The 18278-nt window shown below is 30.1% G+C and overlaps 1 long non-coding RNA gene across 3 annotated transcripts; it reads right to left on the reverse strand.

The window, feature by feature from the left end:
- Nucleotides 1-312: 312 nt before the first annotated feature.
- LOC128549237 (uncharacterized) lies at nucleotides 313-2573 on the reverse strand. Of its 3 annotated transcripts, none has more exons than XR_008367534.1 (3): nucleotides 2555-2573; nucleotides 1985-2094; nucleotides 313-359 (listed from the first exon to the last, which is right to left on the reverse strand). It is a non-coding gene; the product is annotated as an uncharacterized LOC128549237 (long non-coding RNA). The 3 variants fall into 3 exon arrangements; XR_008367532.1 differs by lacking the exon at nucleotides 2555-2573 and adding an exon at nucleotides 2370-2388; XR_008367533.1 differs by lacking the exon at nucleotides 2555-2573 and adding an exon at nucleotides 2355-2379.
- Between the last annotated feature and the right edge of the window lie 15705 nt (nucleotides 2574-18278).

Raw genomic sequence — 18278 nt, forward strand, 5'->3', positions numbered from 1 at the left:
TATTTTTCTTGTATCAAATATGACCCCCACTTTTCTTCTGATTTTTATTTAACACTGACAATATTCTTCAAGAAAATGTAGGTTACAGACATTTAAAATGGGTTCTGATGTGTGCTGCGGCCATTGGAAATAGGTCAGTTTTATATAGAATAAAGAACAACAACTATTTAGTGTGTTATAACCTCAGACAGAACGGCTCCAAATCGAGGGGTACTTTTTACGACAATGACGGTTGGTTCGATGCGGAATGCGTTACGGTAAAGTCCGAATGGTAGCAGATGGCGGTTTTTTCTAGTACTTCGGACTTCCGAGCGATGTGGCCAAGTCAGACGGCTTCCGATATCTTACGAGATGCAGACCTGAAAATAAAAAGATACCGGTTTACATCTTACTTGAAGAAGAAAATAAAATACATAGTAAACTTCATACAAAGCATAGATTTTTAAATCCACAAGCCACCTGAAAGATAATTTCAGCCCGCGAAAATACATGACATTTCAGCCCAAATTAGCAATATCTCCAACTGGCCTTAAAATGATAGGGGAAATGATAGAGCCAAATGGCCACTTGCATTCTGTACTCAGTTTCAAGTATTACTTGCAGAGCTGGACAAAAATACCTCTCTACCGATTACTTTTTTCACTATTTTCAACTGTGTGAGGCCTATATGACATTTGACAGTTCACGAGACGCTCAATGCTGATAGTGGTATATATGCATTTCAAGCATTTATATGAAAATGATGCCATCAAGCTTACATTCGTATCTGCCAGAATTTCTGCAACATACCATTCTTAAACTTGTTAATCACAAACTCACATCAACAAATATTTCAAACATCAAAACAGCCTTCACTTCAAGGTTTTATCTCTAATGACAGATTTTGACCCTGGCCAATTCGAATCTGTGGCTGGAAACTACCAACTGCTACCTTAAGGACCAAGGCATGCATCTCCATGGACTGTCTGGCACCTGATTCTAAGAAAATGATCTATGACAAATAAAATCTTACCAATATTTAAACAATGCTTTGTTCTTCTTGCAAATTGCACATGTCCAAACAATGTCTACAATATTGTGGATTTGGCCCCATTTTACACACATATTTCTTACTGCATCTATCTTTCTGACATTAAAAAAAGACTTACCTACTATTACATGATGGCCATAAATGTACTGTATTAGCATTGTGCACAGCCCTGCATACTTGAGGAACAGAATTAAAAGCAGCACAGCTTACTTACCCAAGACTAACTGTACTTCAAGTCCGCAAGCTCAGGAAAAGCCGCCCCTGTTTACAAGTACTTTTTCATATTACCTTACATACAGTAAGTATAAAATAGCTTTAAATAAATATTTTACAATGCACTTTTGTTGTTGTTGTTGTTGTTGTTGTTGTTGCCAAACTTACCGATTTTAACGAATTCGAGCAATCTCCCAATACATCTCCGAGAAACCATATCTTCTCTTAATTAAAAACAAATATCTGCAAATGTTACCTCACTCCAGGACCTTAAATGCACCCAAGATGGATCCACTCTCTACACTTTTCTTCTGTCGTCATGTCCTGACACCGATAAAGCCACAATAGAAATTTCTAAGAACTAAAATCATACCTGCCACTCGAGAAATATCTTCGAAAGAAATATCACCACAAAATCCAGTTCCGAGCCTTGTGAAACAGCCATGTATTTACAAAATGCCAAAAAGTTGCACATACACTTCCTTTAAATAGTCCCTTCTTCCTTTAAATTTTGATATAAACTACAAAAGAAATGTGTTTCCCGCTAGAAATTTTAAGAAAACCCTACACTACAAACAAAAATAAGATTTACTTACCCGGTAAAATCAGAGTTACCTCCCCTTAACTTCTACCATATCAAACAACATCTGTCTATGTTATGAATCCATTCAGCTCGGATTTTTAAATAACACATACTGGAGAGCTTGAACAACACAAAAGAAAACATGAAATAGTACTTACAAAAATTGACAAATGTCTTAAGGTAGCAGATGGCGGTTTTTTCTAGTACTTCGGACTTCCGAGCGATGTGGCCAAGTCAGACGGCTTCCGATATCTTACGAGATGCAGACCTGAAAATAAAAAGATACCGGTTTACATCTTACTTGAAGAAGAAAATAAAATACATAGTAAACTTCATACAAAGCATAGATTTTTAAATCCACAAGCCACCTGAAAGATAATTTCAGCCCGCGAAAATACATGACATTTCAGCCCAAATTAGCAATATCTCCAACTGGCCTTAAAATGTTAGGGGAAATGATAGAGCCAAATGGCCACTTGCATTCTGTACTCAGTTTCAAGTATTACTTGCAGAGCTGGACAAAAATACCTGTCTACCGATTACTTTTTTCACTATTTTCAACTGTGTGAGGCCTATATGACATTTGACAGTTCACGAGACGCTCAATGCTGATAGTGGTATATATGCATTTCAAGCATTTATATGAAAATGATGCCATCAAGCTTACATTCGTATCTGCCAGAATTTCTGCAACATACCATTTTTAAACTTGTTAATCACAAACTCACATCAACAAATATTTCAAACATCAAAACAGCCTTCACTTCAAGGTTTTATCTCTAATGACAGATTTTGACCTGGCCAATTCGAATCTGTGGCTGGAAACTACCAACTGCTACCAATGGTAGCAGATGCCGGTTTTTTCTAGTACTTCGGACTTCCGAGCGATGCGGCCAAGTCAGACGGCTTCTGATATCTTACGAGATGCAGACCTGAAAATAAAAAGATACCTGTTTACATCTTACTTGAAGAAGAAATAAAATGCATAGTAAACTTCATATAAAGCATAGATTTTTAAATCCACAAGCCACCTGAAAGATAATTTCAGCCCGTGAAAATACATGACATTTCAGCCCAAATTAGCCATTTTTCCAAGTGGCCTGAAAATGTTAGGAGAGTGATAGAGCCAAATGGCCACATGCATTCAATACTCAGTTTCAAGTATTACTTGCAGAGCTGGACAAAAATACCTGTCAACCGATTACGTTTTTCACTACTTTCAACTGTGTGAGGCCTATATGTTATTTGACAGTTCACGAGACGCCGAATGCTGATAGTGGTATATACGCATTTCAAGCAGTTATACGAAAATAATGTCATCAAGCTTACATTCGCATCTGCCAGAATTTCTGCAACATACCATTCTTAAACTTGTTAATCAAAACCTCACATCAACAAATATTTCAAACATCAAAACAGCCTTCACTTCAATGTTTTATCTCTAATGACAGATTTTGACCTGGCCAATTCGAATCTATGGTTTTCAATAGTAGCAAGTCTGAGTATAACAGGGTACATTTGTGTGACTTAAGAATGCGCTTTAAATTTACTGTTCGTAAAAAGAAGCGGGCATATAAAATTAACCAATCACGTGAACTAGCCAAGTTGAAGAATAAGAAACCTCGAGATTTTTGGAAACATTTTAAATAAAAAAACTAATAAATCCGATCACAATATCCCAGTAGAGGAGTTCAAATCTTATTTCTCAGAACTATTTTGCGAAATTAGGACAACGGTAGTTGATGGTGCTGAGTCCTTTAAAGATATCAGTGATTTTAATATGAATAATCCTACATTTGATGAACTGAATGCGCCTATTATTCCACAAGAAGTTACCTCGGCAGTCAAAAAACTTAAACGTAACGAATCTCCGTGCCAAAGTGATAATTTACTAAATGAGTTTTTTTTATTGAAACTATCTATATACTGACTTATTTAATAAAGTTTTCAATTCTGGTTATTTCCCGGAAATCTGGACACAAGGTTTTATAGTGCCTATCCATAAGAAAGGGGATAAAAATATACAAAATAATTATCGTGGAATCACTTTACTCAGTAATATTGGTAAACTTTTTACCAGCATACTTACATTGCGATAGAAAAATGGTTCGAGGAAAACAATGTCATTTCGGACTCCCAGTTCGGTTTTCGAAAGGGTCGTAGTACAGTCGATGCAATATTTGTATTACAAAGTTTAATTGAACATGCTTTAACACAGAATTTAAGATTGCCTTGCGCCTTTATCGACCTGCAAAAAGCATTCGACTCGGTCTATCGTAATGCACTGTGGTTCAAACTTTATGGTATGGGTTTCGATGGTAAGATACTAAAAATGTTTAAGGCTATGTACGCAGTAGTAAAATCTTGTGTTAAAAGTTGTAACCAGTTCTCAGATTTCTTCGAAATATCTATTGGCTTAAGACAAGGTCTTAATAATTCACCGGCATTATTCGCCCTTTTCTTAGGAGACTTAGAACTATTTTTACAAGATACAGATACATCAGGACTGACTTTATATGAGATATGTGTAATCATCTTACTGTTTGCTGACGATATGGTTATTGTTGCAAATTCTGTGCAGGATTTACAAAATAGCTTAAACAGGTTATGCGAGTATTGTGAATACTGGAGTTTACAGGTCAATATAGAAAAAAACGAAAGTGGTAGTGTTTCGGAAAAGGCGTCCAGTTAAACGCAGTGAATGTTGGTGTTTTAATGGTCATCTTTTAGAAGTAGTAAATGACTTTAATTATTTGGGCGTGGTATTCAATTACACTGCTTCATTTGTATTACATAATCAATATGTAGTTGGAAAGGCACTAAAAGCAACAAATATATTGTTATGCAATGTAAGTAAGTTTGAATTAAGCCCATCTGTATCTCTACAACTATTTGATTTGTTCGTTGGTTCAATTCTTGAATACACCTTTCCAATTTGGGAATTCTGCAAGTCTAAAGAAATAAAACGCGTGCACTTAAAACATTGTAAGGCAATTTTGGGAGTCAGACAAAGCATCAGTAATCACTATTTAAACAAGTACTGATATAATGAAAGATCGTATGTGTAATAGAAAAAAAATATTGTTTGTAAAGACTTATCGATAAAACGTATATTTTGAAATGACCATGTACATTATGAATATTGTATGAATGTTTTTTACAATGAGGTACGTGTATATGTGTACAAGTTGAATAAATTATGTTCTGTTCTGTTCTGTTCTGTTCATAACTTATTAAATATATCGTATTACAATGTCAATCAGGTATAACTATTAGAACATCCCTAATGTGCAGGTATACATGCTTATTAATGTATATTCAAGATGTTCAAAATTGATTTACTTGTATAAACACAAAATTACTAACTTTGAATTCTGTCTATATTCTAAAACATTTCCTTAACCAGTAATGAAAAATTGTACGGGTATTTTGAACAAACCCTTTCAGATTCTAAAGTGTATTGTGGTAGATTGCAAATGGCTGCTGATATATTTTGCCATAATTTACCATTTCCGAAGTTACTCTAAACTGCACACAAAATTACAAAAATCTACCCTGGTGACTTTTACTGTAAATGATACCAAGTCTCACATCTGAAACCTAGAAATTAGCAATATTGAGTACATTTAAGCCTACAAATGCACCCAAAACAGTGAAAATTTGTTATTCCTAGTTTTTCTACATTTTCTGATGCAAAATTTCACTGAAATTGTCATTTTCTACCAAACCAGCTGATTTATATCTTCATCTAGACAAGTTTCAATTTTACCCTGTTTATTCATTTTAGGATATATTGAGACGTCATTTCGAGGGCTTAGAGAGAAACTATTCCATTTTCTTCTATTTCTATATATAGATAGAATAGTTTCGCTCTAAGCCCTCGATTTTCAGTACTTATTTATAAGTAGGTCTAGCCTACAAGATACAAGAAGATTTATTTAACGTCGGATAAGTATAAAACATATAACACTAGCTTAAAGCTATTTTCCGACAAACACATGTAAATAAGCCAAACATAAGTAAAACAGCTGTAATAAAAAGCATACATGTTAAAGCACATTAAGACAAATAAAGCAACTGATAAACAAATCACAAATTATCACATACATGTTACAGTATATTAAAACAAAAAGCACATAAGTACTAGCAAATAAAAGGAAAAGGAAAGCAATTTACCACATACAGATTAGAACACATTTAAAGCAACATAAAAAAGATTAGCTGACACTACACAAAAATTAATAATAAGAGTCACATTTTACAACAGGAGTAGTTAGAAACATGATGGAGCGAGCGTTTTTGACCCCATTTGACCTTTTGACCCTTGGTCCGGACTGACCAATGCCGGACAATTTAAAACCTGTGGGTTTTAAACAGACTAAAAAGTTTTAAACATATATAATATAAGATGAGTTTACAAAATAAAATATATTGTTTGAAAGAAAGAAAATTTACAGATAATGTAAATCCTCACTATGTTACAGCAAAAAATGGGAGGTTAATGATAAAAGCAAAATGTAAATCTTGCGGAAAAACGAAATCAAAATTCGTTAAAAGTACTATCAAAGCAGGTAATTTAGATATTCATAAAGCAATGTTACCTTTATTACCTAAAAAAGGTTTAACAACTTCCAGATATAACTATTGTGGACCAGGAAATCCTTTAGATAACGGACCTCCTGTCAACGAACTGGATGCAGTATGTATGGACCATGACTTTTGCTATGATAGTGGTGTAAAAAAGAGTACATGTGATAAGCAAATGCTTTTCCAATTTAAATAACACTAAATCAAAAAACATTTGGAGAAAAGATTGCAAAACATTTAGTTGTAAAAACCAGCTATCAAAACGAAATACAAACTTGGGTTGGGACAAAAACGAAAGTCAAAAAACGGAAAAGGGGTAGAGTATACCCCCGGAATCACTGTACCAAACTACCGCTGGAGCAATGAATTAGCAGAAGAATTACACAAACCAATTAAAAGAAAATTAGGAAACGAAGAGTGATAGTTAATGATATTGATGATACTTGGTACAGCTGATTTAGTTGACATGCAAGCTTTTTCAAAATATAATAAAGGAGTAAAGTACTTGTTAACCGTTATTGATATATTAGTAAATATGCTTGGGTTATTCCATTAAAGAATAAAACTGAGAATCTGTTACTGAGCATTGAAAAAATAATTTAGAAGGACGATTACCAGTCAATTTATGGGTAGATGAAGGAAAAGAATTTTATAATAAAAAGTTTGAATCATTTTTGAATAAAAATAAGATTAATATGTATCATACATTTAATGAAGGAAAGGCTGTAGTAATAGAAAGATTTAATAGAAGTTTAAAAAGAATAATGTGGAAATATTTTACAGCAAATAATACTTATACTTATTTAAATGATTTGCAGGATATGGTTGATAAATATAACAAAACAAAACATTCAGTATAAAAATGACACCAACCGAAGCTAGTAAAAACTTAAATAAAGGTACTGTTTACTTTAATTTATAATGGTGATTTAAAAATACCAAAGAGTAAAACAAAATTTAAAATTGGTGATCGAGTTTCGCTTAAGCAAACTTAAAAGACATTTTGAAAAAGGATAAACACCAAATTGGACAGAGGAAATATTTATAATTTATAAAATTAATAATACAAATCCCAGAACATACACTATTAAAGATTTAAATGATGAAATAATTCAAGGTTCATTTTATGAACAAGAACTTTTACCTACTACGCAAGAAGTTTTTTAGAATAGAAAAAGTTATTAGACGAGACAATAAGAAAAAACAAGCTTTAGTAAAATGGAAAGGTTACAATGAAAAATTTAATAGTTGGGTTCCGTTTGAGCGATCTTGAACAAATTTAATTTAGAAAATAAAAAGTTTAATTATATAAAATGAGTAATAAAAATCTATTTCTAATAATAATGGAATAGAAATAATAGATCAATTAATTATTCACTTAACTAAACTAGCTGCTGCTTACAGAAAAAGTTATAAATTTTGTGGGAGAGTAAGTACCGGATTATATATTACAGCAGGTGTCTTTGGTTGTCATCGCTGCATTAGTACTTGTTCCAGCTATTCCTGTATTTGTAGCAGTTGCTGGTGCTGTTCCCATCAGTAATTACCATATTTACTAACAGACTAAAACTGACGACAAGAAATTTATTTTAAAAACACATCATCACAAAATAAAAAACAATAACACAAAAGCACGATCGGAAAAGTAAATAAAGAAGATCCAAATAAAGTTATTCAGGATATTTTTACAATACTATTAGAAATGCAGAAGAAAAAAAATTATTCAACACCTCTTGAAATGCACATGAAGGAATTTAAACTTAACGGATATAAAGTAAAAAAGAAGAAGAGCTGTATTAACTTAATTAAAGATTTTTTCTATAAGTATTTTAATATAAATGAGAAAAATTATATCAGTTGAAGGTAATATTGCATCAGAAAAGTACGTTTTTAGATATTATTAAAGAATATAATCCTAATTTTTAATATAATTCCAGAACCAATTCACGAATGGCAAAATGTTATGGATCTACGTGCAACCGAAGGTTCCAGCTTCGCAAGTTATAATTCATATAACCTTTTTGAACTTGCTGCTCAAGAACCTTCCAAATATTTATTTCCTTTTTCAGTTAACAACTTTAAACAGTCATATAAAAATGTTATCTTCGCTAAACAGTTTGATGGTGTTTCTGTCCTTGAACGTTGTTATTTAACTAACAGTAACGTTTTTAAAAACAACATCACGACAATGGTGTTATAAATGACCCCGAGTGGGCAGTATACAATCTTTTCTTAACTGATCAATATATAAAACCATACGGAAAAAATCCAATTGATGGATTGTTTATGTAAAACCGACCCAGAAATATTTTTAAAAGACTTCAAAAAAAAACTGAACGGAAGAAAACAAAGTTGGTTTAGATATTTAGAAAAACTACACAAATTACACGAAGAATGGTTAAACAGAATGTTTCAAGAAGGTATTAAAATTTTAACAGTTGATAACAATTTAGAAAAAATGACTTTAAAATCTTATTCAAAAGATATAGATAATATAAACAAATTTCTCAAATCAATATAATTTCATTAGGTGCGTTTTTAAAGATTTTTTTCTATAAGTATATTATATATAGATGGTTAATAGAAAGGTAGATAGAATGATTATGTCAAAATTATCTAGCACTTTAGGAGAAATAATGAATCCAGACAAAAATTCATATAAGAAAGTTCTTAAAAGAAGAAATGTTATTAAATCAAAACTTGATCAAATAGTTAGCGATGAATATAAAAATCACGTTATTGATAAATTACAAAATGTTATAGATCCTTATCTTTTAATGCAGCGTCTAAAGACCTTGGTATTAATTCTGGGTTAATAACAATGTGCTGCAAAGGAGAAAACCGAATAAAATGTGGAATATCAAAAACTAATGGAAAAAGATATAAGTTTAAATATTTTATTTCTTCTTAAAGATAATTTAAAACTTTATTTATTTTATTATTTTTTTAATTATTTTTTTAATTATTTTTTTAATCCTTTTTTGCTTAAGATTTTATTTTCTAAATATAATATATAGATGGAAATCGAGAGATCTACAAAACAATATTATAAGAAATTTGAAATTAAAATTACATATAGACAAGATCCAAAGAATCAATTATATTTAACTATAAACGAACTATTATGAAATACTTAAATCTGAACTTAAAACTTTAAAAGGTATAAAAATAAACGTTGTTTTAAAAATAACTTTTGCAAAAATGGATAAAACTGATACAATATATAAATCAGCTTATTTTCAATCAAAGGCTTTAGAAATTATTAACACAAACGAAATAAAAAAAAAACTTTACATCAAGCTTTTGATGAAATAATAAATAGAATTGGTAATTGGATTTCTGAAGGAAGTGGCTGGAGAATAGAGTCAGTTGATGCTCATATATAAATAGATATAAGAATAGTCCATTGGCTGCTTCAAGTTATTTAGAATACCAAAACCATTACAAATTCAATGAAAGGATTAATAAATATAAAGAATGATGATAACGAATGTTTTAGATGGTGTCATTTAGCTACAAATTTCCTGTTGAAAAGACCCCAAAAAATTTCAAAATATAAAAAACATATATACGATCTTGATTATACTGGAATTAAATTTCCTGTTACATTAAATCAATACCTAAAATAAAGTTTTAAATGAAATATCATTTAATATATTTTGGATATGAAGAAAATAGTATTTATCCATTGTACATATCAAAATCAATACGAAGAACACTGTGACATGTTGCTAATTACTAATGATAAAATAAATGATAAAATAACTGATGATGACTGTAAGCCCTCAAGAACTGTAGTCCAACATATGTTTGGATAAAAGACTTTAACATATTAATGTTTAACAAACAAAACATGCAAATAAAAAACACTTCTGTAAAAGCTGTCTGCAACATTTTTCTCAAGAAAGAATATTAAATGAACATATTCCAAACTGTTTAGCTATTAATGGTACCCAAGGTGTAAAAATGCCAAAAGAGGGAAGTAAAGTACAATTTAAAAATTATCATAAAGGTTTAGCAGTACCTTTTGTAATTTATGCTGATTTTGAATCAATAACTAAAAAAGTTTTAACTGCTTTACCATCAACTGAATCTCCATTTACTGAACCATATCAAAATCATATAGATTGTGGTTATGGCTATAAAGTTGTTTGTTGCTATGACGATAAATATACTAAACCAACCCAGATTTATAGAGGCCTAATGCAGTTTATAAGTTTATTGAAAAAATGCTTGAGGAAGAGGAATATTGTAAAGAAATATTTAGTGTTAACTTTAACAAGAACTAAGAATGTCTAAAAAAGATGAAAGTGAATTTAAAAACAAAAGTTTTGTCATATCTGTGAAAAAGAATATAAGGAAAATGAAATCCTGTCCGGGATCACTGTCCATATAACAGGAAAATTCAGAGGAAGTGCTCACTCAGAATGTAATATTAATTTTAAACATAACACATAAAATTCCTGTTATTTTCATAATAGAGGTTATGACGGTCATTTTTATTATGCCACAAATAGGGAAATTTAAAAAAGAAAAATGTTAGTCCTAACAATATGAAAGTATATGGAATTTATTGATTTCTGACTTGGTCCTTATTGATTATTCCAATTTATGTCCAAATCATTGGATTAACTTAGTTAAAAATTATTCCAGATAATATTATCTCAAGAATTTGATTGTGAAAGCATTAATTTATTAAAAAAAAGTTGTTTATCCATAGATTGCATGGATTCATTGAACAATTCAATCAAAGAAGAAACAAAAATACCTTCTAAAGAGATGTTTATTCACATTTAAATGAAAACACACATATCTGACAACGAATAGAACCATTGGCTAAAAATATTTGGAAATAAATATAAAATTAAAACAATGGGAGAACTCAGGAATCTTATTTAAAATGACGTATTACTTTAGGAGATTGAAATTTAGAAAACTAGTTGGGAGTACTACAAAATAGATCCTTGTCATTATTTTGTAGTCCTGGGTTAGCTTGGGATGCAATGTTAAAAATGGACTGACTTAAGTAGATTAAGACTATATGGATATGTATCTTTTATGAACGGGACTGACGAGGAGGAATAGTTATATTTCAACAGATTAGACAGTTTAAAGCAAACAATAAAATATGAAGGATTAGAATACTAAACTTGACAACAAATACATTATGTACCTCGACGCCAAACCCTTTACGTTGGGCTATGTGTCAACTTCACCCTTTGGAAACTTTAAATTTATATACGAAAACAATCAAGAAATAATTGCAAAGGGTTAAAAGTAAACTTTGTTATAGTTGAATGTGATCTTGAATATCCAAAAGAATTACAAAAAACCACAAGATTATTCCTTTAGCCTCCTGAAAAAAATTAAAAAATCCCAGACTCAATGGCGTTGATTATAGTAAAATATTAAAACAGAATTTGAAAAATAGGAAAAAGTAATGTAAAAAATTAGTTCCAAATTTAAGAAAAAAACAACTAGAGTCATTCTAAAAATTCTTGAACTAATACACAATTAGGGTTACAAGTAACAAAAATACATAAAATATTAACTTTTGATTCATCTCCTTGGTTAAAAAATATTATTGATTTTAATACTCAAAAAAGTCTAAAGCAAAAATTCATTTGAAAAAGACTTTTTTTTTAAGTTAATGAACATTCTGTATTCGGTAAGACGATGGAGGAACTACGCCGAGGTTAAATTAAATTAACTCATGATGAAAAATTTATTAAAATACATAGCAAACCTTCATGTGTTAGTCAACCGATGTTTAACTCTAACTTTTGGTATTCATAGAATAAAAGAAAAGTTGTTATTAAACAGACATTGTTGTATGTTGGAATGTGCAGTTAGAGATTATCAAAAATTTAATGAGATTTCATATAATTACATTAAAGAAAAGATACGAGGGGTAATTGTAAATTATATTCCACTGAACACTGATTCAAGGTTATGAATAAAAACCACAAGATGCATATGAGATTTTTATAAGACAAAGGATTATGTGCTAATAGTGATTACATAGTAATTCAAAATTTTATTTTGATAATAATAAAAAAGTAATTGGAAAATTAAAGATGAAGCTGACGGCATTCCATGTTGTGAATTTATTAGATTTAAGAAGTAAAATGTTATTTTATTTCATTAGAAAATGAAGTTAACATTAAAAAATGATAAAGGAATTAAAAAACTTGGTGTTAAGAAACAATAGTTCTAAAAAATTACAAAGAACAATGTGTTTAATTTCAACCCAAAGTAAGACACACCTTTAAAGTTAGTCGGTAGGAAAACACAATCTTTCCAGGTTAGTTATAAATAAAAACATCGTTATCATGGTTATGACGAGTAAAAGATATATTCTGATAATGGTGTATTTGATACATTAGCTTACTATTAAATTATAGAACCATAAATTGTTACGGGAATACTCGTAACGTTTAAAGAATTAATCTAAAACGCATCATCCATTTTAAAATTCATTTGCATAATTAATAGAAATGATTCCATTTTTTTCTATTATTTTACATGAAACTTTGAAGAATTACACTTCTTTATTTTTTATTTGTGTAATTAGCTTCTCTTCTATCTAAGTTAATTGCATCAACAAGGAATAATAAGATTGCAATTTTGTTATTGCCACAATATTAACACCCTGAACCAAACCAGGACTAGATTTACAGTTTGCATTGAAATAATCACAATCGGTATTTGGTTTAACTTGTTAAAAAACACAATGGGAGGTTTCTAGAATTGCCTTCATTGTTGTCGATTTATTTACTTTTTCATTTATATTATTGAATATTCCCATTATATTAATTATACAGTTAAATAAATGTCCTTTTTTATTAAAATAATTTATCATGTTTGTTCATTTTTACTCTATTGATATGAAATTTTTTTAGTATTTTATACCAATAAAATCTACAACGCGTACTTTATTTGTAACATTTAATGAAAAATAAAAACAATATACCGCAAAGTGTAGTTGTTTGTCTTGATATAACATTGTTGTATTTTAATTTGGTATATACTTAATTACTTCTTTTGGTGGAGGAAGTCCAAACGGATCGAAATACAAAGTCTTAAAGCAAACAAAGTGTTCCAGGAACAATAGAGTTCGTCAAATTTATATTTCCACAGTCAACCTTTTCTGTTAATTTAATAAATTTATTTCTACTAAAATACACCCCTAAAGTTTTTAATTTAATGTTGTACCCATGGTTCAAGTTCAAAGTTAGAAATAGGTTGTTTATAAATTTTACAATTTTTTTTTTTTTACTATAGAATGGTCTTGTAAGGTCTCCGTTGGAATCAATTGTAATCCTTTCCCACTTAACAAAGAGTAATCAAAGGCTATCTAGACTAAGAGCCAAACCTACCTTTATTAAAACCCAACGTCTGTTTTTGTTTGTGTTAATTTAAATCACTCCAGATCCTACTAGTTGCTTTCTTTTGATTAGGTTTGGAGATATGTGATATCATATTTATTTATCTAGCTATGAAACATACCATTTCCAAGTAACTTACTCTAACCACCAGTACTGGCTAGCCCAGGACAAAGCACATGCCTAGAGGGCTAATGATTTTTGGAGGCTATTTTTGCTGCCATTGGACGAAATGTTTTTCCTAACAAACAGCCAAAAGCTCCTAAAAAATCCACCATTTGACCTGGACTGGACATTGTTTCTTTGAAATTGTATTTTTAATCATCTATTTGCAACAGCTTTTAATTTGATTAATTTGTGTTTTTGTTAAAAAGTAAAGGAAGTTTCAGTTTCCATTGTAATTGTTCATGTTTTAATCATTATAAAGTATGTGGAATTTTATTATCAGTGCGAGAGACCTTTTTCTCCCCCCCCCCCCCCGCCCCTGCCTGCGCCCATAACACGCAGGACGTTTTGTCCATCTGTTAGGGTTTAAATTTTAGGTTCAATATAATTTGATGTGTGTTGTTTACAACCCCAGTTGTTTTTAATACTCATTTATATAAATTTATTTTATTATTTAAACAATAAAAGGTCATTTCATAGTATTTATTACACTGTTTCCTTCATACAATACAATTGCGTAAACACGATATTAGCTGCTGGTGGAATATTTAATTAGCTGTTAATGTAAGATGCTAGGATCTTCGTAGTTACTTCCTTTTATAATCCAGTTAACCAATAACAAATCAAAATATATAAAAATTTGATCTATTTTTAAAAGACTTCCAGTAGTTTCTTATTATTTTGTTTATATAATAATTAATTACATCATCATTTATTCTTGATCTACTTGTGTATTCTGGTTTCTGGATAAAAAAACACCATTGGCCAACTTCAAACGAAGGGAGCTTCAAAGTGCAATTTTCATTTGCTGCATTAACTTTAAATGTATCTAATAAAGCGGGGTTTATGTTGTTTGGAATTTACCTTTTGTCAGGTCGTGTTTAAATCAACAACCAAATACATGTTGTGGTTTTGTTACACAGCTGTTATTCTAAAGGTTATATTATTTTGTTGTGTATCAGTTGATTGCGTCATCATTCCCTAAGGTAGGACCATCTTGCTTTTTAAATCTTCAGTAGTAATTAGATCAACCCAAATTTATTGAAATTAAATATTAAACGTGGACCCATAGAATAATTTGTTACAATTTACTCTACCGCATCAGTAGCATAGCTCTAAAAAGTAATTTCATCATCATCTGTCAGCTGTAGTGTTATTTGAATTGACTTGGAGTAAAATTAGTTTCTAAACCCTGAAAAAATGAAATAATTATTTTAAGGAATTGTACATACCTCTTACCACACTCGACGGGGAACACAACTAGAGAGCAAAAACCAGAATTATATCCACCTGGTCATTCCTAGTTTCAGCAACAGCAAGTTAGTATCTAAATAAATAAACTCACTTGTTCCAGTTGAGTTTTTGCAAAAATCTTCAGTGTTCAAACCAAACTCTTTAACATTTGTTACTTGATAAATTATTACAATCATAGTAAACAATTTTTCCATTTTGTTAACCATGTATGGTAGTCAATTAATGAGAGACTGCATTTTATTAATTAAGGCAATTTTGAGTATCATCTCCACCTTTAGTAACATAAGTTATACCATTAGCAAGTTATGTTACTTTAAAAACTTACTTCAAATAAGCAGTAAACCAATCAAAAGTAAATATGAACTTCTATCATTAATTGTAAAGTGAGTATCGTGTTGTGTTGGCTTAACATTATTTCCCAGGCGACAGATATGAAAGCGGTATTAATTGGAATAGGAGTTAAATTCATATCTTTCGGCAATATTGTTTTGTTTCTAACATGTATATTATAGAGTTATTTGTTATTTTTATAGAGTAACTGTTAATTACGTTTTTGTGAGCGAAAGTTCCGCACGAGGATATGCCCATAGGGAGCCAGTAAAGCCTCGAGGACTCCTTGACATGATTTTCTATTGTATTCATAGAATATCTCCTCCTCTTATATTTTTACAGATTCTTTTATTGTAATTCCTTTGCAATTAACTTACCAAACTGCTGGAGCAGGTTTCTTTTTAAGTTTTTCAACAATTTAGCTGCAGCAAATTTCAAATTCTTGTCAATCCACCTTTTTTGTTCCACTTCCCAAGTGCGCTTTTACATGAGTGTTTCCAAAAGCTTTGTTTTCCAGCGCGGTGCTAATTGACGATGCAACCCGCTGAAAACAATTCGTTAAAGGGTCAAAGATAACTGTTCCAAGTGACCGCGTCCTCGGAGACACGGGTTCCATGTATGATTTCTTTTCCTGTTGTGAAGCATCAACATAAATAAATATTCCTTTATTTTGTCATAACTTTTTTGACATTAATAAAACTAAAAATTTATTAATTTCATATTTCTTTTAATCTAAAATTCGTGTAAAACTTGTGTTCAACCTAATTAAAAATTAATTATTCTACCAAATAAATTGTTAATATATATGTCTAATGCATTTATCATATATTTATTAATTTCAGAATATCAAACTCTGTGGGTTCTGTGTAAATGGAAAGCTCTTGTTCAATCTGCAGACTTAAGCATAGATAATATCATGAAATACATCAACAATGAATTATCAATAAGATCACAATGAAGTAAATTGTATCCACAGAGTTAGTTATATGGTTTGTTTAGTCCCATTCAGTTGTCTAATTTTTTTTTTCCTCAAATCCAAGCCATGTATGAAAATTGATGGTGCCAATCAAACTTAAAATTATATTAATTGAAACAAAATATTAAAACTACTTAAATCAAATTCCAAACTTAGTGGAGCAATTTCTGATTTATCAAATCATAATCCCATTAATCATATTAATGTTTCCCTAATATAATTCTTAATATCTGGTAACGTAAGAAACCATTTGTAAATGTATCTTTCCAATCCTTACCATTTAATATTATACCGAATTCGGTTATTGTCATATTCATCACTAAATTTATGCCAAGGAATAGGTCATAGTTTTATTACTATCCAAACCAAAAACATAAGTTGTTTTATCTAAATTAAAGAAACGACTAAATTGATTGTGAAAAAGAAATGGAGTTATTTTTATTGTATCGTTAACTGTTCAGATTAATATATTTTTTTTCCATTTATATATTCAAGAAAAATAATTTTTATATAACTTTTCATGTTGTTCTGTTAAGAGTGAATTCATTTAATAAGTTCATCAATTATTCTAATACCATTCATTTTTTAGTTCTTCAGATTATCAGCATAAATTGAACCACAAATTAACTCCAGGTCCATTAACCACTTCTTTTGGATTTACATGGACAAAAAACGTAATAACCTGTCCCCTATACTTTTTGAATTTCAAGATCTTTTCAGTGATAGGTAATCCTGATTTTTCTGTTTAATTATTTGAATATTTTTCTGAAATGAAGGAATGCTTTTTGTATATGTAGTACTTTTATTATCAAATATCATAATCATCATCTACTTTAGTGTTAATGACTTCTTTCCAGTTATTCGTATCCTTAGCAATATTAATGTTTGACCATAAAGTTATTAAGTAAGAATTAAATTACCATATTGCCATTGGGCGAAAATGTTATATGGATTATGATGTTTCTTCCTGTCCATAGGTAGGAGCTAAATTAAAAGTATTATCAAAACCGTGTTTTGACTTTATGAGTCATCTCGATCATGTTAAGTCTGTTACTTTTTCTTGTTTATTGGACTTTCGATTTGATTGTAGTTATTTAACATTTAAATTTTTGATATCGTATTAACACTATCTATTGTATCTTCAAATCGTCTTTATTATTTTATTAGGATAATTACATTTGCAGTAAACAAAAGATCAAACATTTCAGACGGTTTGGAATATCCATATTCTTCTAAAACATTATATCCGAAAAAAGCATTATAAATCTACTTTGATCTTCCTTGTTTCGGTCTTGTTCAACAATTTCAGGAAATTCTCTAGTGTCTTCAAAACTCCCAAAAATCTCTTCATCTCCAAACCCATATGATCTTTCGCGGTAATCATCGTGTTGGGTATCGGAATAGTCTCCAAAATTTTTGATTTCTATTTGGGTATCTATCGCAAACTGTTCTGGCATAATTGCCAGTGTTCTTTAATTCAGGTATGCTTTAACTGACTTGATAATGTTCGTTTTTTGACTTCTATTTTTTCAGTAATTGGCTATAAATTTCAGTGTACGTATCCCGTTTTAGCTTTTCTATTTTTTCTCTCATATTTCTTCTCTAAGATCTCTCATCTTTTGCCCGACTAATTTTTTCTTATTCTTATTCATTAAGTTTTGATTGCATTATATAATTAATGTAAGGATACTGTAAGATAATGTAAGATAATGTAAAATATGTAATAGTCTATAAATGGAAATTCCAAATTATGAT

The sequence above is a fragment of the Mercenaria mercenaria genome, chromosome 16 (assembly GCF_021730395.1).
Source record: "Mercenaria mercenaria strain notata chromosome 16, MADL_Memer_1, whole genome shotgun sequence".
NCBI classification, from domain to species: domain Eukaryota; kingdom Metazoa; phylum Mollusca; class Bivalvia; order Venerida; family Veneridae; genus Mercenaria; species Mercenaria mercenaria.